The sequence below is a fragment of the Podarcis tiliguerta genome, assembly GCF_965153285.1.
Source record: "Podarcis tiliguerta genome assembly, chromosome: 3".
Taxonomy (NCBI): domain Eukaryota; kingdom Metazoa; phylum Chordata; class Lepidosauria; order Squamata; family Lacertidae; genus Podarcis; species Podarcis tiliguerta.
In genome coordinates, this window is record NC_139536.1 from 105,859,411 (window position 1) to 105,878,664 (window position 19,254).

The window sequence follows — 19,254 nt, forward strand, 5'->3', positions numbered from 1 at the left end:
AGGGGTTGCTTGTGCGTAAATCGGCACCACACCCGGGTGGGTTGCCTGAGTGAACCCTTTCTGTCTGGACAGCCACTCGCCCGTGGCTGTCTCAATCGCTGGCAGAATCCGTCAGTGGGCGTTTCTTGAACTTCTTCCAGCATAAAAGTTCTCTGACGCCTAGTCTCCGCCTACTCTCCCTGCGCGGAAGCCTTCTGCGCAGGGAGGGTGTGGGCATCGGAGGACCCGTGCTCTCCCCGCTGGTCCCCGGCGAGGAGTCTTGGAGCCACCTCGCCGATTCCCCCATCTGCCCCCCTTCTTCACTGGTGCTACGCTGATTTCCTTCCCCAGAAGATGTGCTGCTTCTCTCCCTCCCGGGACGCTCTCCGGAATCCCTCTGGAGCCCTCCCTCTCCCTCTGGCTCCGATGGCAGTTCCCTGACATATAAGCTCTTCCTTCAAGTCTTTCATAAGCTGAAGGGTCCTATGCTGATATTCCCTGCCTGAAGGGGAGAGGTTGGCCATTGTGATCTCACACTGATGTTGTGATCATAATGCCCACAGCTTTAAAGAGAAAGTGCCCTAGATATCAACCAGAGAGGAGTTTCTTCTCCTTCTCTCTCTCTCTCTCTCTCTCTCTCTCTCTCTCTCTCTCTCTCTCTCATTCTTCCATCCTCTCAAATGTAAATTTCACATCTCATTGGGCAGTGGACAAGGCCCACTGCTCACCAGTGGATGTTTGAACTGCCCTCTGAGTCTTGCTTGACCACTGGCAAGGTTGTCAATATGGACAACCATATGGACTTGCCTGCCTATCCTTTCTGTAACGAAGAGTGCTTTCACATAGCTGGGACTGCACCTGAATTTTCCTCGCAGGCTAGTGAGGCACTCCCTCAGAGAAGAAAGGCTCAGCCAGCAAAAAGCTGTAGACCCCTGGAGCATGGTGACAACCTCTGGCACTGGGTGCTAGCATAATACGCTTTTCCCAGTGGTAACTGCTCTTCTGTCACAGTGCTGATTTATTGGGTTGGGTGGTAAACTGATACAGTGGTACCTTGGGTTAAGAACTTAAGTCATTCTGGAGGTCTGTTCTTAACGTGAAACTGTTCTTAAACCAATGTACCACTTTAGCTAATGGGGCCTCCCACCGCCGCACAATTTCTGTTCTTATCCTGAAGCAAAGTTCTTAACCCGAGGTACTATTTCTGGGTTAGCGGAGCCTGTAACCTGAAGCATCTGTAACCTGAAGCGTCTGTAACCCAAGGTACCACTGTATTCTCTACAGACATCTTGAGAACATAATGTAGGAGGGCATCCTATCTCCATGATTTCATAGGATTGCAGAGTTGGAAGTAACTGTGTGGATCAACTAGTCCACCCCTCTGCAATGTAGGAATCTTTTTGCCCAATGTGGGACTTGAACCCACAACCCTGAGGTTAAGAGTCTCAGACTCTACCAGCTGAGCTATCCTATCTCTGAGCATGAGTGAGTCTGGAACTCAATGCGGGAGATGTAAATGGTGGAAAAAGTCAGAGTGCATTCTTAGAAAGGCACAAATGAACACATGCTGATATTTTCCAGAACGGGTAATTTAGGTTTTTGGCAGGAGCGTGGAATGAATCCCGTCAGCAATGCCAGTAAATACCAATAACAATATCATTGCTATATATCAGGAGCACAGTATATGCTATAAAACACCTGGCTCAGGGTTTATGGATGCTACCATCGACAGTTGCAATTAACGCTGCTATGCCTAACTGTGGGCTACAGTATAATCATAATGCTATAACTCATGGCTGGAAACTCTAGAGGGTCTTCAATCTGGTCCAGGCAAGTAATTGAATTTGGTATCTCAAAGGTCAGTTGGAAACTGAGAATCACTACAAGTGAGAATTATGAGCTGGCAGCATCAGACGGCGCTTACATTTTCAGCTTCGCGTATATTGAGGGTTTCTCTGTTGTCCCTCCAGGAGGTAAACTTAATAATGCAAGCAGGAAGCACCATGGGAAGAAAGGCTGCTTGTGTTTGCTTAATGTGTCTTTTCAAGCTGGGCGTTCTGAGATGTTTTGCTTATGCAGAGAGCCAAAGGGGAAGAAAAGTGGACCAAGGTCATCCCAATCAGCCAGAAAAATGCATACCCTCCAACATTTCTCCGATGAAAATAGGGACGTCCCATCCCATAATGATAATTTTACTATTTATACCCCACACATCTTATTGGTTTGCCCCAGCCTCCCTGGGCAACTTCCAACATATAAAAAACATTAAACATTTTTTTAAAAAAATCTTCCCTATACAGCATTGCCTTCAGACAGCTCTGGGGTTGGATAACTCCATACCCTCCAACATTTCTCCAATAAAAATAGGGACATTCTAAGGAAAAGTGAGACATTGCAGGATCAAATCAGAAACCGGGACGGCTTCTCTAAATCAGGGACATCCCTGGAAAATATTAACAGTTGGCGGGTCTGAAAATGGATTCAGGGCAGTTTCATGCAACTTCTGGTTTTTTAGTGGAGCTGATTTAGGGTCTATCTGCTTCACTTCCAATCATATCATTCTTAACTTTTGATTTCAGGCAGAGGTGATGCTGTTTAACCCTCCCCGTGGGTGTGATTGCCTCAGGCTGTAGTTAAACTTAGGGAGAAAGCTCCAACTGCAATTTTCATTTTCATTGTGGGTTGTGGGTGTGTTAAACCTCCCCAGCAGTGCATGGATTCCCAATGAACATCACTCCCATGTGTGCAATTAAATAAAACGTGAAAATGTGATTACAAGCAGCACAGTTAGTGTCACCTGCAGACAGGCCCTCAGCAAGGAAAGCAGAAAGGAGTTTGCACCTTTGCTGTTATAGTCACAACTTGTTTTCCTTCCTAGTGGCAGACAAGCAAGCTCACTCGTGAAAATGTTACTCTACGACCAACTTGCTCCTGTCCAAAGAATGGTGCAGAAAATAGTTGCTCATACAGAACTCCATTGACAATGCAAACCTCCACATGTCTACTTGGAAGTAAGTCGCCTTTAGTTCCATGGGGTTCAGTTCCCAAGGAAGTACCAGATGTAGGATTGCAGAGTTATTGTCCGATTTCCTTTGGGGACACCAAGTACAGTGGTACCTCGGGTTACATACGCTTCAGGTTACATACGCTTCAGGTTACAGACTCCACTAACCCAGAAATAGTGCTTCAGGTTAAGAACTTTGCTTCAGGGTGAGAACAGAAATCGTGCTCCGGCGGCGCAGCAGCAGCAGCGGGAGGCCCCATTAGCTATAGTGGTGCTTCAGGTTAAGAACAGTTTCAGGTTAAGTACGGACCTCCGGAACGAATTAAGTACTTAACCCGAGGTACCACTGTACTTGGAATTTTGATCAAGCGAACTTGAAAAGAGAGGTTGAGCCAATCAATTGCTTCTCCATTATTTCCTCAGGGGTAAGTTAAACCGACACTCTAAAAAGTGTCGCTGCCTAAATGTATTTTTGTTGCTGCTACTTCGCGCCAAATGCCAAGGGATTGGATGGAGCTGGAAGAGAATTGGACAGCAGCCAAATGTGGGAGTATAAAATGTTGGGTAAAATGTGGGATGGAAGAAAAAGGAAGGGGTGAAAACAGCTTTAGTTTTTCCAAGGTGTGGGTCAATAATCGTGCTTATTGGCTAAATTTAGCAAGGGAGTCATGGTGGGGGAATGGATTTATGGCTACATTCTGGGTTCTTTTTTTTTTCTTCCGACATGTTATATAGAACTTCATCTACCAGTGCAGGCCCTGTTAGATGAGCTTGAGAAGATGCTGCCCCAGCAAAGACTCAGCTCTCTGAAGCCTTAAAGAGTCTGGCAGGGCTTCACCCCCTGGGATTGCCGTTTGCAGTATTTAAAGGGCCTGTAGTCTATAATAATAATAATAATAATAATAATAATAATAATAATAATAATAATAGTAATTTATTATTTATACCCCGCCCATCTGGATGGGTTTCCCCAGCCACTCTGGACGGCTCCCAACATGATAAAACATCAAACATTCAAAACTTCCCTTAACAAGGGCTGCCTTCTAAAAGTCAGGTAGTTGTTTATTTCCTTGACATCTGATGGAAGGGCGTTCCACAGGGCAGGTGCCACTACTGATAAGGCCCTCTGCCTGGTTCCCTGTAGCTTCACTTTTCGCAGGGAGGGAACCGCCAGAAGGCCCTCGGAGCGGGACCTCAGTGTCCAGGCAGAACAATGGGGGTGGAGAGGCTCCTTCAGGTATACTGGGCCGAGGCCATTTAGGGCTTTAAAGGTCAGCACCAACACTTTGTATTGTGCTCAGAAACGTACCAGGAGCCAATGTAGGTCTTTCAGGCCCAATGTTATGTGGTCTTGGCGGCCACTTCCAGTCACCAGTCTAGCTGCCACATTCTGGTGAATGTGCATTCTGCAACTGAATATCCCTGCACAATTATAGAGCAGGAGAGACTTCAGGTCGGGGACAGAGAGCATGTGGTGCTCTTGATGTTTGCTGGACTACAAATCCCATCATTCCTGGCTAGCTGCTGTGCTGGCGGAGGAGGATGGGGTTTGGAGTTCCACAGTATCTGGAAGACTGTGTGTTTCCCACCCCTGCTCTAGGGGAATCAACATCAGACTCCAAGGATGAGGGGAAAGCCATGTCCTCAGACCAGGCAACATCTGACCAGAGTCTTCTTCAAGCCAGCACTGGGACCCTGAGGCAGGAGATATAACAACGTCCGACTATCAATGAAACTTCAGGGACAGGATTCATCTTCTATGTACAAGCTCTGCAACAAACAGGGGCATTTGATAACTTGTTATTTAACTACAGTCATAGTTAACATGGGTTTAAGGACAATACATGCATGCCTGAATAGAAATAGCTGGCGAAGATTCAGTCAGTTCCAGCTACAGCGGATGTCACATTGCAATGCGACAGGGCTTTCAGATGACATATGAGTCACCGAGCCTGTGAAAGAAAAGGGTCCGGCAAGAAAATAGAAGAGGATAATGTCAACAAGAGCACCTGGAAGGCCAAGGAACATGTCATGATAACCTTATAAATTGATTAGTACAACTGAGACTTGGTGGGACAACTCCCCGGCTTGGAACGAAGCAATTGAAGGGCACAATCTCTTCAAAAAGATTAAAGTTAATGGTAAAGGAGGGGGTTTAATGATATTTGTCAAATGTGTACACCTGCGCGGAAATTCAAGATAGTAAACAAGTCAGTCCAGTGGAGAACATGTGGGTAAAAATAAAGAAGTCCGCTTCAGCTGTGGAAATAGCAGGATGCTTTGAACTACTGTCCAAGTAAGAGTTCTGAGGCTTTTCCTGAAGGGCTGACCCACCCATGAGGCAAGCTGAGGCAACTGCCTCGGGTGGCAGGATCTACAGGGGCAGCAGATTCTGATGTAGATCTTTACCCCCCCACACACACACCTTGTTCCTGATTTAGATATTCATTCTTTGCTTCTTCCCTGCTGAGGAGGGGGGTGCCATTTTGTGGGTTGTCTCAGGTGCCAGAATGTCTTGAGCCAGCCCTGAAATCCTGGCACCAAAGCAGAGCACTGTTGGAAGCCAATGAAAGTGTCTGTGACTGAAGGTGGAATCCCACAATGTGCTTCTGCAGAAGGATGGGAAACTGGCATGTTGAATACATTTCTTCCGCCTACGCGCCAATTGTTGTCAGATGGCTGTAACACCATTTGAGCTCTTGTTGAGCATCAAGCCTGGAGAGGGAGATGTGCGAAAAAACCCCGCAGCCCACAAAGTTGGCACTCGTGAGTTCATCTGCGCTTATTCGGAACACACTGTTTATGTTGCTGTTGCAGTCCCATCTGTGGTGGCTGAAAAGTGAAGCTATTTGAGTCTATGGCAGTTTTAAAGGCATAAATAAAAGCTGTGCTTTTTATTATGATCGTTGATCCTGTCTGTTTCCTTGAGGCAGACTTTGGCTGTCTAACTTGGAGAAACTGCCACAAAGAAGCCCAGTTGGGATAAGACGTCACTTTAGGACAGCCCTTGAACGGATGGATAAGCCACTCCACAGAACCAGGAGGACTTTGAGTTCATCCTCCTTCATAGCTTCAGGGGTCATTTACCTTTTACCTTACCATATATTTGAGGAGATTTCACCCCTCCCATACCCAAGAATCTCCTGAGCAGTCTGCTGATTCTGCAGAGAGGAGGAGGCGTGTTCTTATATCTACTTATTCTGCTCCAGCACCACATCAGAGAGAGAGAGAGTTGGTCAGTGAGTGAGAGAGTCAGTGAGTGAGTCAGTCAGGGAGAGAAAAAGACTGTTATCTCTGTGTAGATAAGGTCGCTGCAGAAAGCAGCTGTAAGACTCAGGGCAGTCCAGCATCTCCATTTGTATATAGTTTGTATAGTACAGTAGCTGTTAGTGAATAAAAGAAGATACTTTTCAGCGCTGTCGTCTGAGTGATTTATGCTCTGCTGTACTTTGCTGTACAACGACTGTCTTCTTGTTGGAGTGATTTGCGGTGCTCACAGCTCTGAGTTGTGAGTCCACGGCACTTGGACCTGTTCCTGTGAGGAAGGTGGTCTCTGGAAGTGCTACCCAGCTCGCCTAGCCCAGTCGGGGCTGAGGTGGATGAGTCCAGTTGGTGACACTGGCTCAAGGGCGATGCTGACAATACTCAGAATGATTGTCAGGAAAAGGAAACCTGAAAAGCTACAGTGCAGGTGTGGAAATGCTTCTACGTTTCCAAGGACAATTCAAAGTGCTGGTGCTGACCTTTAAAGCCCCAAATGGCCTCAGCTCAGTATACCTGAAGGAGGGTCTCCATCTCCATCATCCTGCCTGGACATTGAGGTCCTCCTCCGAGGGCCTTCTCACAGTTCCTGCACTGTGAGAAGTGAAGTTACAGGGAACCAGGCAGAGAAGTTACAGGGAACCAGGCAGAGAGCCTTCTTGGCAGTGGTACCTTCCTTGTGGAACACCCTCCCACCACTACACAACTCTACACAACTTTTAAAAAACATCTAAAGGTAGCCCTGTATTGGGAAGTTTTTAAATTGTGATGTTTTATTATATTTTTGTATGTGCTGAAAGCTGCCCAGAGTGGATGGAAAAACCCAGCCAAATGGTCAGGGTATTATTATTACTAGTCTATAAAGGAATTTTTGGACCTGCTGTGTACTATCAGCTATCCCTCCCTGCTCTCTAAAACTTCTATACGTGCTCTTTTCCTTCTCAGGTCAGCAACAGAGCTTTGGTTGACCTTAAAGCCCCTTCAGATCATAGAATCATAGAGTTGGAAGAGACCACAAGGGCCATCGAGTCCAACCCCCTGCCAAGCAGGAAACACCATCAGAGAACTCCTGACATATGGTTGTCAAGCCTCTGCTTAAAGACCTCCAAAGAAGGAGACTCCACCACACTCCTTGGCAGCAAATTCCACTGTCGAACAGCTCTTACTGTCAGGAAGTTCTTCCTAATGTTTAGGTGGAATCTTCTTTCTTGTAGTTTGGATCCATTGCTCCGTGACCGCTTCTCTGGAGCAGCAGAAAACAACCTTTCTCCCCCCTCTATGTGACATCCTTTTATATATTTGAACATGGCTATCATATCACCCCTTAACCTCCTCTTCTCCAGGCTAAACATGCCCAGCTCCCTTAGCCGTTCCTCATAAGGCATCGTTTCCAGGCCTTTGACCATTTTGGTTGCCCTCCTCTGGACACGTTCCAGTTTGTCAGTGTATGTAAACTGTACAGCTCTGACTACCAGAATACTTCATTGTTTTGTTCTACAATCACACCAACCCATTTACATCTGGAATACAGAATATGTGGGTCTCCAGCTCTTGAAGGACTCCAACCTTCATCAGTCTCAGCCCATATGGCCAGTTGTCACTTTACTTTTCTCTGAGTAAACATGCATGATTTCTGGCCATAAATCTGACTCAACTCTTTGCGGTCTTATGCTTTTCAGCTCCTGGCGTAGAGGAATCCGGAGCCTAAAGGAGCTGCAATGCAGGGAGAATTTAGCCAGGTAGGATTTCACCAGCAGCACCGTCAATGAGCTTCAATGTCAAGAAAATATGCTGGTCCTGCTGAATCTCTGCCGGCCATGAAGCCACAAACGGATGCTCCTCTGACTTCAAGGGCAATTCTACTGGTGGGCAGAAGGTGAAACACTAAGTTTACTTTCAGTTGGAAAAGCCCTATATTTTTAACATTTATCTTCATGTGAGAAGCAATGACAAATCTCTCTTTCGGGAAGACAAAGAGAAAACTTACAACGGGACATGCTGTGATGTAATGCAAAGCCATGTGAAATTGTATAGCAGGATACAAATTCTGTGGCCCTCTAGACTACAATTCCCAGCAGCCCCTTGACCATTGGCTGATGGTTGGGAGTCCAAACACATCTGCAGAGCCACCACCTTTGTTACACACAGAGTAAGAGTCAGACCTCTATCAATTCATTAGCCGTTCAATTATGCTTCAGCGCAATGACTGGACTCCCATTAACTTGTAGTGGATGTCCTCCAAAATTAGACATCTAATCTTGGCGATAATCTCCCTGGCTAGTCCTCCTCGGTCTGTGCTTCATACCACCAAATAATAATAATAATAATAATAATAATAATAATAATAATAATTCAGGCACGCTAACAAAGAAAGTGATCTGAAGCAAAGTTGATTGAAAGTACATTGCACTGAAATACTACACTTGCAATCCAGGGCGGGCCCAAGAAGCAAACCACAAAATGGTACGGGAGGGGGCAGGTGAGTGCAGATCTACATCAGGAATAAGAGGGGAACAGGGATCTAAATCAGGAACAAAGGGGAGGGAATCAAATCAACCTTATCTGACATGTGAAGGTGGGTGCAGAACCCAGGAAACTCCAGAAGGCAGCCTCCGCCATTTCCTCCCTAGGGGTAGGAGGAGAACAACAGTGCCTCCTATTAGCAGAGAGACTGCTGTAGTGGTAGCATTGCTGAGGAGGTGGAAGCTCTGGCTTCCAATGAGTGTTTCACAGCCATTTCTGCCACTGTGGTGGCAGCTGCAGTAGGCAATTGATTCCTTGGAGGCCAGATCTGTTGCCCGTGTGGTTCCTGCTGCCTGAGACAGTTGCCTCACCTTGCCTCACAGGTGGAAGAGGCCCTGCTTAAATCACTGTGACATAGATCCCCATTTTTACATTTACAGCCATACCTCGTTTGTCGAACGGAATCAGTTCCGGAAGTCTGTTTGACTTCCGAAAATGTTCAACAACCAAGGCACAGCTTCCTATTGGCTGCAGGAGCTTCCCGCACTCAATAGGAAGCCGTGGAAGCCACGTTGGACATTCGGTTTCCAAAGAACAGTCGCAAACCGGAACACCCACTTCCAGGTTTGCAGCATTCAGGAGCCAAAATGTTTGCGTCACAAGGTGTTCAGGATCCAAGGTACAACTATATCTACATAGAATCATAGAATCATAGAGTTGGAAGAGACCACAAGGGCCATCGAGTCCAACCCCCTGCCAAGCAGGAAACACCATCAGAGCACTCCTGACATATGGTTGTCAAGCCTCTGCTTAAAGGCCTCCAAAGAAGGAGACTCCACCACACTCCTTGGCAGCAAATTCCACTGTCAAACAGCTCTTACTGTCAGGAAGTTCTTCCTAATGTTTAGGTGGAATCTTCTTTCTTGTAGTTTGGATCCATTTCTCCCTCCTCTATGTGACATCCTTTTATATATATGAACATGGCTATCATATCACCCCTTAACCTCCTCTTCTTCAGGCTAAACATGCCCAGCTCCCTTAGCCGTTCCTCATAAGGCATCATTTCCAGGCCTTTGACCATTTTGGTTGCCCTCCTCTGGACACGTTCCCGTTTGCCAGTGTCCTTCTTGAACTGTGGTGCCCAGAACTGGACACAGTACTCCAGGTGAGGTCTGACCAGAGCAGAATACAGTGGCACTATTACTTCCCTCGATCTAGATGCTATACTCCTTTTCCTACATAAAAGGAATTCAGTCAGAAAGCCCATAAAACTCAATGGGCGTTACCAAGTAAGCATGGTTAGGACCACAGCCTGGGACTGCTAACCTTTGAATGCAACCAGACTTAGACATGTATAGAATTGCCCTGTTAATCTTGAAAGAGAAATGATCATGCTCCTCTGAATTCTAAGAGTGCTACAAAGAGGTACCATTCACAGGGTCAGCGCTGAAATTTTACTTGGATCAATAGAGTTATATACTGAAATCAGATCTCAATATCTATCACAGTTTGGCTAAGCTTCCCCTAATCACTAAATCTCAGTAATGCATAATGCCACTTATCTTTCTTTCCCATGGGAACCTGACTTGTCACAGGCGTCAGAATGAAAACATATCAGGGTTTTCCCGGAAGATTTGCATTGAGGCACAATGAAAGGTTTGTGAAACTTGTCATCACATTTATTGAAAGCAGAAACACAATACGTTGCCATCAAGTGTTTGGCAGGAGCTGCAGTTTCACCGTCCTGGAAAGTGGCAGTGAGCGGAATTTGTGAAAGAGGTTCCTAGAAATACTCCACATCCCCACTGAGCAAATTCGTTGGGTAGATACACTCTAGTTCCTTGGCAGAGAAATAAAACAGAGAAAAGGGCTTGGGATTCAACCAGTTTCTGCCATAATGGGACGTGGAAGACTTTGGAGGCAATCAGTAGTTTTTCTTAATGTGTCTGGACACAAGAACATGTGCACTTTTGAAACAATGGCAGAAAGTTCACATGTCCCATCCTGCTGCTGATTTACTACACTTCAGATCATTTTCGATGCATCCCATTCAACAGGGCCAGCCTGTTCAGGAGGCAGCTGCCTCAGGTGGCAAAATCCAAGGGGTGCTTTCATCGGTGTGTTGCACCGCTGCCACCAGAGAAGCAAGGAGAAGTGACTGCAGGGGCCTCCAACTTTCAGCAAAATCTCACAGGGCTCTCCTGAGATCTCCCCAGAAGCCACAGCTGTGAGACCCTCATAAGCGAGGCTTTGATGAGGGGTGGCAAGGGCGGCATGCAAGTAGGGTGGTGTGAGGAGCGATAATGTTGCTTTTCCACCCAAAAGCCAAAATGTTGCAACTGTTAGATAACCACAGACAGCACAGGCTTGTTTACACTTAAGTTTATAAGTAGAAGAAGAGGAGTTTGGATTTGATATCCTGCTTTATCACTACCCGAAGGAGTCTCAAAGCCGCTAACATTCTCCTTTCCCTTCCTCCTCCACAACAAACACTCTGTGAGGTGAGTGGGGCTGAGAGACTTCAGAGAAGTGTGACTGGCCCAAGGTCACCCAGCAGCTGCATGTGGAGGAGCGGAGACGCGAACCCGGTTCCCCAGATTACGAGTCCACCGCTACGATAACCACTACACCACACTGGCTTAGGTTTAGAACAGCTTAGGTTAGGATTCTCATAGATAGGACAGCTTACAGCTGAAATACGGTTTATTTGTATGCTCCAGCAGGTATAGAACTCATTTACACATGTTAGTGGTACGATGTATTTTTGTCTCTTGAGTCAATGTGTAAAAGCATAGAAACCAAATGGACCAAATAAGGAGAAAGGTGGTGGTCGTCGAAATCAGAGTAATGGGAGATGTCAACAAAGGCAGGGATTTTAGTTGGGAAATTAGGAAATTACAGTCATAATAGGCTGTAAACCTTGCAGTACCCAGCCAATGGGGAGACAAGGGAGGGAACCTGTGCTTCGGGTGTAGGGAATAGAAGCTTATGCTTTGTCAATTTTGGGTGTGCCGTCTCTAGACACATGGGACGTGGGTGGTGCTGGGGGTTAAACCTCCCCACGACAGGGTGAGCTCCCGTTGCTCGGTCCCTGCTCCTGCCAACCTAGCAGTTCAAAAGTACATCAAAGTGCAAGTAGATAAATAGGTACCGCTCCAGCGGGAAGGTAAATGGTGTTTTCATGTGCTGCTCTGGTTCACCAGAAGCGGCTTAGTCATGCTGGCCACATGACCCAGAAGCTGTACACCTGCTCCCTCAGCCAATAAAGTGAAATGAGCACCACAACTCCAGAGTCATCCGCAACTGGACCTAATGGTCAAGGGTCCTTTTACCTTTACATTTACTCTAGACACCTGTTTTTGCAAGAACATATTGTATTCCATAAACTTCGCTGCTTCACCAATTTTGTTCAGATTGTATTTTAAGGAGTGGGATTAAGGGTCTTAGGACGCACTTTTTATATCTTACAGGTGGCACCTTTCCATTACACCTCACAGAGTGAAACAGGACAGGACACCCCTGCCATTCAACCAGAATCTGCTTGACACAACAGGAAAGTGTTAAATACTTGGCTTATCTAGTATCTGTCTCAAGGGACCTCCAGGTGTTGCTGGACATGCCATTCTTACCAGACCCAGGCAGCACCGCCTATTTCTAGGCATGATGGTCCACCAACATCTGAAGGCAGGGCACAGGTTACCCAACCCTGATGTATCTAATTAAACTTGACCGGATGAATCTAATTAGCTCTGAACCGACAGTTCCAATAGTCACCAGCCCCCACTGTATACCCTTTTTAAAGGACAATAGAAAGGTTGGCCAACAAAGTTCACCACCCACCCTGCTGTCTCCTGAGAAAAGCACATTGTAAATATGTAAGTTTAAAACCGCAGCAGTTCAGGCTCTTCTGCAAACCTAATAAACAATTCATTTCTGGGGAAGAACTGCAACACAAACATATTGGGAGCGGCCTTTAAACGTAAGACCCACCCTAAGCAAACTCAAGTGCGGTTACCTTTTTAAAACTACTCTGATGACAGAGGGGCTTGTCAAGTAGCACAAAAGACATGTATTTGAGAACTAGCTCAAGATCAGATGATACATCATTTATTCAAAAGACAGCATACAATGCAACACACACAGAGAGAGACAATGAAGGCTGAAGACAAGGCCTAGCAATTCTGGCACAGTACGAAAGGGGAGCCCATTTTGATTTACTCCATGAGCAGATGATTGTCAGATGAAAGGTCAAGATTTTCATCATAATGGCTTTATACAAATCTATTATACTCAAAAGACACTAGGAGTAATACTCTACACAGTTCTGGTTGCGGTATCCCGAAAAGTAGTTTGTAGAGTTGAAAAGGGTTTGAAAAGGGCAACCAAAGTGATAATGGGGCCGGAACATCTCTCCTGTGCAGAAAGATTTACAACGTTTGGGACCGTTCAGTTTTGGGGAAAGTGAGTAAGAGGGCAGAGGGGGGAGAATGAAGGAAGTGTAAAAAAGAAGGCATGGAAAGGAGACAGTGAACATAGAAAAGTTCCCCTCTTTCTCTCATCATATTAGAAACTGAGCCAGTCAGTGAAGCTGAATGTTGGATGATTCAGGCCAGAAGAGCTTTTTCACATAGGACATGGTTAAACTATGCAATTCACTATCACTAAATGAAGTGAGGTCCACTAATTAGGGCACTTTTGAAAGTCAATTGTACAAATTCATGGAGGTTAGGGCTACTACATTTGATAGCTATGTTCTCCCTCTTCTGTCAAAGGCAGCATGACTCTGAATATCAGCTTGCTTGGAATAACAAGCAACAAGATTGCTGTTGCCAGTGTGGTGTAGTGGTTAAGAGCGGTAGTCACGTAATCTGGGGAACCGGGTTCGCGTCTCCGCTCCTCCACATGCAGCTGCTGGGTGACCTTGGGCCAGTCACACTTCTTTGAAGTCTCTCAGCCCCACTCACCTCACAGAGTGTTTGTTGTGGGGGAGGAAGAGAAAGGAGATTGTTAGCCGCTTTGAGACTTCTGAAGGGGAGTGAAAGGCGGGATATCAAATCCAAACTCTTCTTCTTCTTCTTCTGTTGCCTTCCTGTTCTGCTGGTGGACTTCCCCTAGGCATAGCTCAGTTGGTTAGAGCATGGCAGTGATAACCCCAAGGTTGCAGGTCTGATCTCTGTATGGGACAGCTGTATATTCTTGCATTGGAGGGGGGTGGATTGGATGATCCTCAGGGTTCCTTCCAACTCTACAATTCTATGATTCTAAGAAATGTAGTTGGCCACTGTGAGAACAGGATGCTAGATTAGATGGGCCTTTGGCCTGGCTGAACAGGAGGAGGAGGAGGAGGAGGAGGAGGAGGAGGAGGAGGAGGAGGAGGAGAAGGAGAAGGAGAAGGAGGAGGAGGAGGAGGAGGAGGAGGAGGAGGAGGAGGAGGAGGAGGAGAAGGAGAAGGAGAAGGAGAAGGAGAAGGAGAAGGAGAAGGAGAAGGAGAAGGAGGAGGAGAAGGAGGAGGAGAAGGAGGAGGAGGAGGAGGAGGAGAAGGAGGAGGAGGAGAAGGAGGAGAAGGAGGAGGAGGAGGAGAAGGAGGAGGAGAAGGAGAAGGAGGAGGAGGAGGAGAAGGAGGAGGAGGAGGAGGAGGAGGAGGAGAAGGAGGAGGAGAAGGAGGAGGAGGAGGAGGAGGAGGAGGAGGAGGAGGAGGAGGAGGAGGAGGAGGAGAAGGAGAAGGAGAAGGAGAAGGAGAAGGAGGAGAAGGAGGAGAAGGAGGAGAAGGAGAAGAAGGAGAAGAAGGAGAAGGAGGAGAAGGAGGAGAAGGAGGAGAAGGAGGAGAAGGAGGAGAAGGAGGAGAAGGAGAAGGAGAAGGAGAAGGAGAAGGAGGAGAAGGAGGAGGAGAAGGAGAAGGAGAAGGAGAAGGAGAAGGAGAAGGAGAAGGAGAAGGAGAAGGAGAAGGAGAAGGAGAAGGAGAAGGAGAAGGAGAAGGAGAAGGAGAAGGAGAAGGAGAAGGAGAAGGAGAAGGAGAAGGAGAAGGAGAGAGGAGTTTGGATTTGATATCCCGCTTTATCACTACCTGAAGGAGTCTCAAAGCGGCTAACATTCTCCTTTCCCTTCCTCCCCCACAACAAACACTCTGTGAGGTGAGTGGGGCTGAGAGACTTCAGAGAAGTGTGACTGGCCCAAGGTCACCCAGCAGCTGCGTGTGGAGGAGCGGAGACGCGAACCTGGTTCCCCAGATTACGAGCCTATCGCTCTTAACCACTACACCACACTGGCTCTCACAGGGCTTCTTTCTCATTTTTATGAGAGCAAACTGAGGATGTCATTCTAGTTCAACCCATTCCTGGAGGCTACTTTCTTTTTTAAATGGAGCCCCCTCTCTCATAAACACCTGCCAGACTAGGCAAAGGACATAACAGTTTATTTCCAATCAATGTCCATTTCACGTATTTTCATTCATAAATACATTCTGTCCTGTCTCAACATTATTATGCTCTAATCCCAGTTCACAGAAATCGAATTATTCAAGTCTCCCTAATGCACACATTTACTAAATCCCTTACATCCTCCAGGGAAGTATTATAAATGAACTTGTAGTTGAACAGTTTGGGGCTGAGCTGAGATCATGATTCATTATGGGTGCCCAGTCAACCAAGAACTTCACACTGACTTTATTTAATTTCTACATCACCGTTCTGTCTGAAATAGAGTCCAGGGCAGTTAATAAACGTTAGAAAAGATTCAAACGCAAGAACCTTAGAACGCATACACATCAAACCATAAAGTATGTACAGTGGTACCTCGGGTTACATACGCTTCAGGTTACAGACTCCGCTAACCCAGAAATAGTACCTCGGGTTAAGAACTTTGCTTCAGGATGAGAACAGAAATTGTGCTCTGGCGGTGCGATGGCAGCAGGAGGCTCCCATTAGCTAAGTGGTGCTTCAGGTTAAGAACAGTTTCAGGTTAAGAACGGGCCTCCGGAATGAATTAAGTACTTAACCCGAGGTACCACTGTACAAACATTAGAATAATAAAACTTGGCAGGATAGGGATGTTTAAAATTGTTGCTAATGCAAGAGAAAAGAAAGGGTTGTAATACTGAAATTCCTATGCACACATTCCAAAGGCAACGTCTCATTGTCCTCAGTGGGAATTGTATATACAAAGCAAATATGGAGAGTGGTTATAAACATCAACAAAAAAGGTTACCTCTCTTTAAAGCTCATCCAAAGCACGTTCTTTCTCTTGAAGAATTCTTGGCACTGCAGTTTACTTCTCTCATCGAGTTACAGCTCCCAGCAACCTTTAGCAAACTAAAGACTTGAGTTTCTTACAGTGTCCACATGTGCCTCAAATGTGATTTAAACACACAGCAGGTGCACAGCCTAACTCACCTGAAACCTATCAGAGGAGGGACATAACCATTTTTTCCAGCAGTGATGAATATTTTAAAGTTATGCAGGGCAGAGGGGGCTATCCTTTTTTTGAGCAGCCTTCACCTTTGACCAACCTATTGGGGCTGTAGGGCAGTGGTAGAATCATAGAGTGGATCGAAACACTGGAGGAATGCTATAAATAAGTCAGAAATTAAATTGTTGTAGAAAAAAATCCCTATGGAAAATTGTGTTTTTCAAATTTCCTGCTCTCTGTCGCCATCTGGTGTTGCATGTTTATAGTGAATTCAAATCGCAGTTTCTTTACTAATCTAGCTGAGTTTATAGAATTGTAGAGTTGGAAGGGTCCTCTAGTCCAACCCCCTTCAATGCAGCAATCTTTTGCCCAGCATGGGGCTTGAACCCACAATCCTAAGTCTCATGCTCTATCAACTGAGCTACCGCAGGTGGAGGTGACCAGAAGTGGGTGTGTCCGCTCCATATCATGTGGCAATTTCTAATGGTTTCTTGCAGGGATGGGGAGTAGGGCTGGGCAATATCTGGTTTTCAGCATCACAATATATTGTGATATATCACAATGTCTGAAATAGGGATGGAACTATGTTGAGGCGAACAGTAGGGCTGGTTGATATCTGGTTTTCAACAGCAACCTGCAAGGGTTGTAGCTTCCCCATTCCTTCGTATGGGAAGATAAGAGACCTAATGTCTGTGTTTTGGCCACCACAATGACATAAACCTTAGATCAGCTCATGCCCTCAGTTCTTAGTGTCTATAAAATTGCACAAGTGTCTTGCTAGTCCTTTATTGCTGCATTGACTAAAGAGTATAATGGCATTTATCAATTATCGTGGCACTAAGAGCCATTCTGGTTTTCAGATGTGCCACCAGGATGATGCATTAAGACTTTGGGATGCTTCTGTTGGTAAGTGTTGTTTTAAAGAAAAATTATTGTGTGCATTGAAGAAGGCTCTAGCATTGCTTTGCTTCCCCTAGAGGTAATCCAATTATATCCAAAAGTGCTGAGATATTTGTTGTCTGTGTCCAGACAGAACATCAGATTAAAAGATGAAGAATAGCAACAGGCTCTGAATGAAAAATGTTTGCTCCATTATACAGCCATAATTCCTCACCTAGGGGATTAATGCTTGGCTGGAACATGAGAATATATATCTTATTCAGATCAATGACACAGCCTGTTTACACTACTGGCTGTTTTGGGTCCCGTCCTAAGGTACAAACATCTAGGCTCGTTGAGAAAAAGAGACCATTTTATTATACCCCAATACGGCAATAGATTCAGGAGAGAGGAAAGACCTTCTCACAACATAAAGTTAATTGATGCAATCCTCTTCCACAAAGTCTGGTGATAAGAACTGGCTCTAAAAGGTGATAGGCACTTTCATGGCAGGTTAGCCTATCAACAGCTAGGTAAACGTAAGGGGACCCCTGACCATTAGGTCCAGTCGTGGCCGACTCTGGGGTTGCGGCACTCATCACGCTTTACTGGATGAGGGAGCCAGCGTACGGCATCTGGGTCATGTGGCCAGCAGGACTAAGCCGCTTATGGCGAACCAGAGCTGCTCATGGAAACATTGTTTACCTTCCCACCGGAGTGGTACCTATTTATCTACTTGCACAGAACCTCCGCCTCTGGATAGCAGTTGCTGGTAGGTAAGTAGCATGGAAAGGCAAGCACTTTCGAGCCCTGCTTGGGGGTTTATGTACAGGGATAGCCTAACTTCTCTCCTCTGTGCTCTGGTAACTTCCAGGTTAGATTACTGCAATGCATTAAACATGGAGCTGCCTTTGAAGATGGCTCGGGAACCACAGTTTGTGCAGAATTTGGTGGCCAGCTCATAGGGGTGAGATGTTCTGAGCACGTAAAGATAAAGGTAAAGGTAAAGGACCCCTGGACGGTTAAGTCCAGTCAAAGGCGACTATGGGGTTGCGGCGCTCATCTTGCTTTCAGGCCGAGGGAGCCGGCGTTTGTCCACAGACAGTTTTCCAGATCATGTGGCCAGCATGACCAAACCACTTCTGGTGCAATGGAACACTGTGACAGAAGCCAGAGCACATGGAAATGTTGTTTACCTTCCCACCACAGTGGTACCTATTTATCTACTTGTACTGGTGTACTTTGGAGCTGCTAGTTGGCAGGAGCAACGGGAGCTCACCCTGTTGTGGGGATTCAAACCGCCAACCTTCTGATTGGCAAGCCCAAGAGGCTCAGTGGTTTAGACCACAGTGCCACCCGCATCCCATCTTACCCAACTTCACTCACTATCAACTAGTTTATGGATGCAAATCAAAGTACTGTTTTCAACCTATGAAAGCCTTATGCAACTTCAGACCCCAGTACCTCAAGGACTGCCTCTCTTCATATGAACCAAACTGGACCTTGCCTTAATTATCTGAGGCTCTTCTCCAGGTGCCCCCTCTGGGATGCAGAGGGTGGTGAGAGAACAGGCCTTTTTGGTGATGGGTCCCCACTTATGGACTATTCTCCACAGGGAGGCATGCCCACTGCCATTGCTCCCTGTTTTTAGGCACCATATATTAACTTATCTTTTAGCGGGGTTGAACTTTGAAATTTCTGTCTCCAGAGAATCCTTTGCACACTGAGTTTGTGCGCTGAGAAAAACCCCAAGGGTTTTCTGTTGCAGTAGTTCTGTGTCTTGCAGAAGATTTGTGGGCATGCGCCAGATGGTGTACAGTGGTGCCTCGCAAGACAAAAAGAATCCGTTCCGTGAGTCTCTTCGTCTAGCGGTTTTTTCGTCTTCCGAAGCAAGCCCATTAGCAGATTAGCGCTATTAGCGGTTTAGCAGCTATTAGCAGCTATTAAAGGCTTAAGGGATTAGCGGATTAGCTGCTAAAAGGCTATTAGCAGCTTAGTGCCTTAGCAAAAGGGGGCGGGGAGCGAAACCCCCCCCCAGGAATCGCAAGTCATTTTCGTCTTGCGAAGCAAGCCCATAGAGAAATTCGTCCTGCGAATCACCTCCAAAACGGAAAACCCTTTCGTCTAGCGGGTTTTCCGTCTTGCGAGGCATTCGTCTTGCGGGGCACCACTGTACCTTCAAATTCATGAGGAGCAGTGGCGAGGCCTGCTGGGTCATATTGTTAACCCCACTGAAACTGAACACATAAAATATTGCGCTTTCC

At 46.3% G+C, this 19,254-nt stretch overlaps 1 long non-coding RNA gene across 2 annotated transcripts; it reads left to right on the plus strand.

The window, feature by feature from the left end:
* The first annotated feature begins 593 nt into the window (after positions 1-593).
* Positions 594-18,355, plus strand: LOC310673572. Of its 2 annotated transcripts, none has more exons than XR_014509122.1 (3): positions 594-969; positions 7,924-8,120; positions 17,865-18,355. It is a non-coding gene; the product is annotated as an uncharacterized lncRNA (long non-coding RNA). The 2 variants fall into 2 exon arrangements; XR_014509123.1 differs by lacking the exon at positions 17,865-18,355 and adding an exon at positions 12,178-12,450.
* The last annotated feature ends 899 nt before the right edge of the window (positions 18,356-19,254 follow it).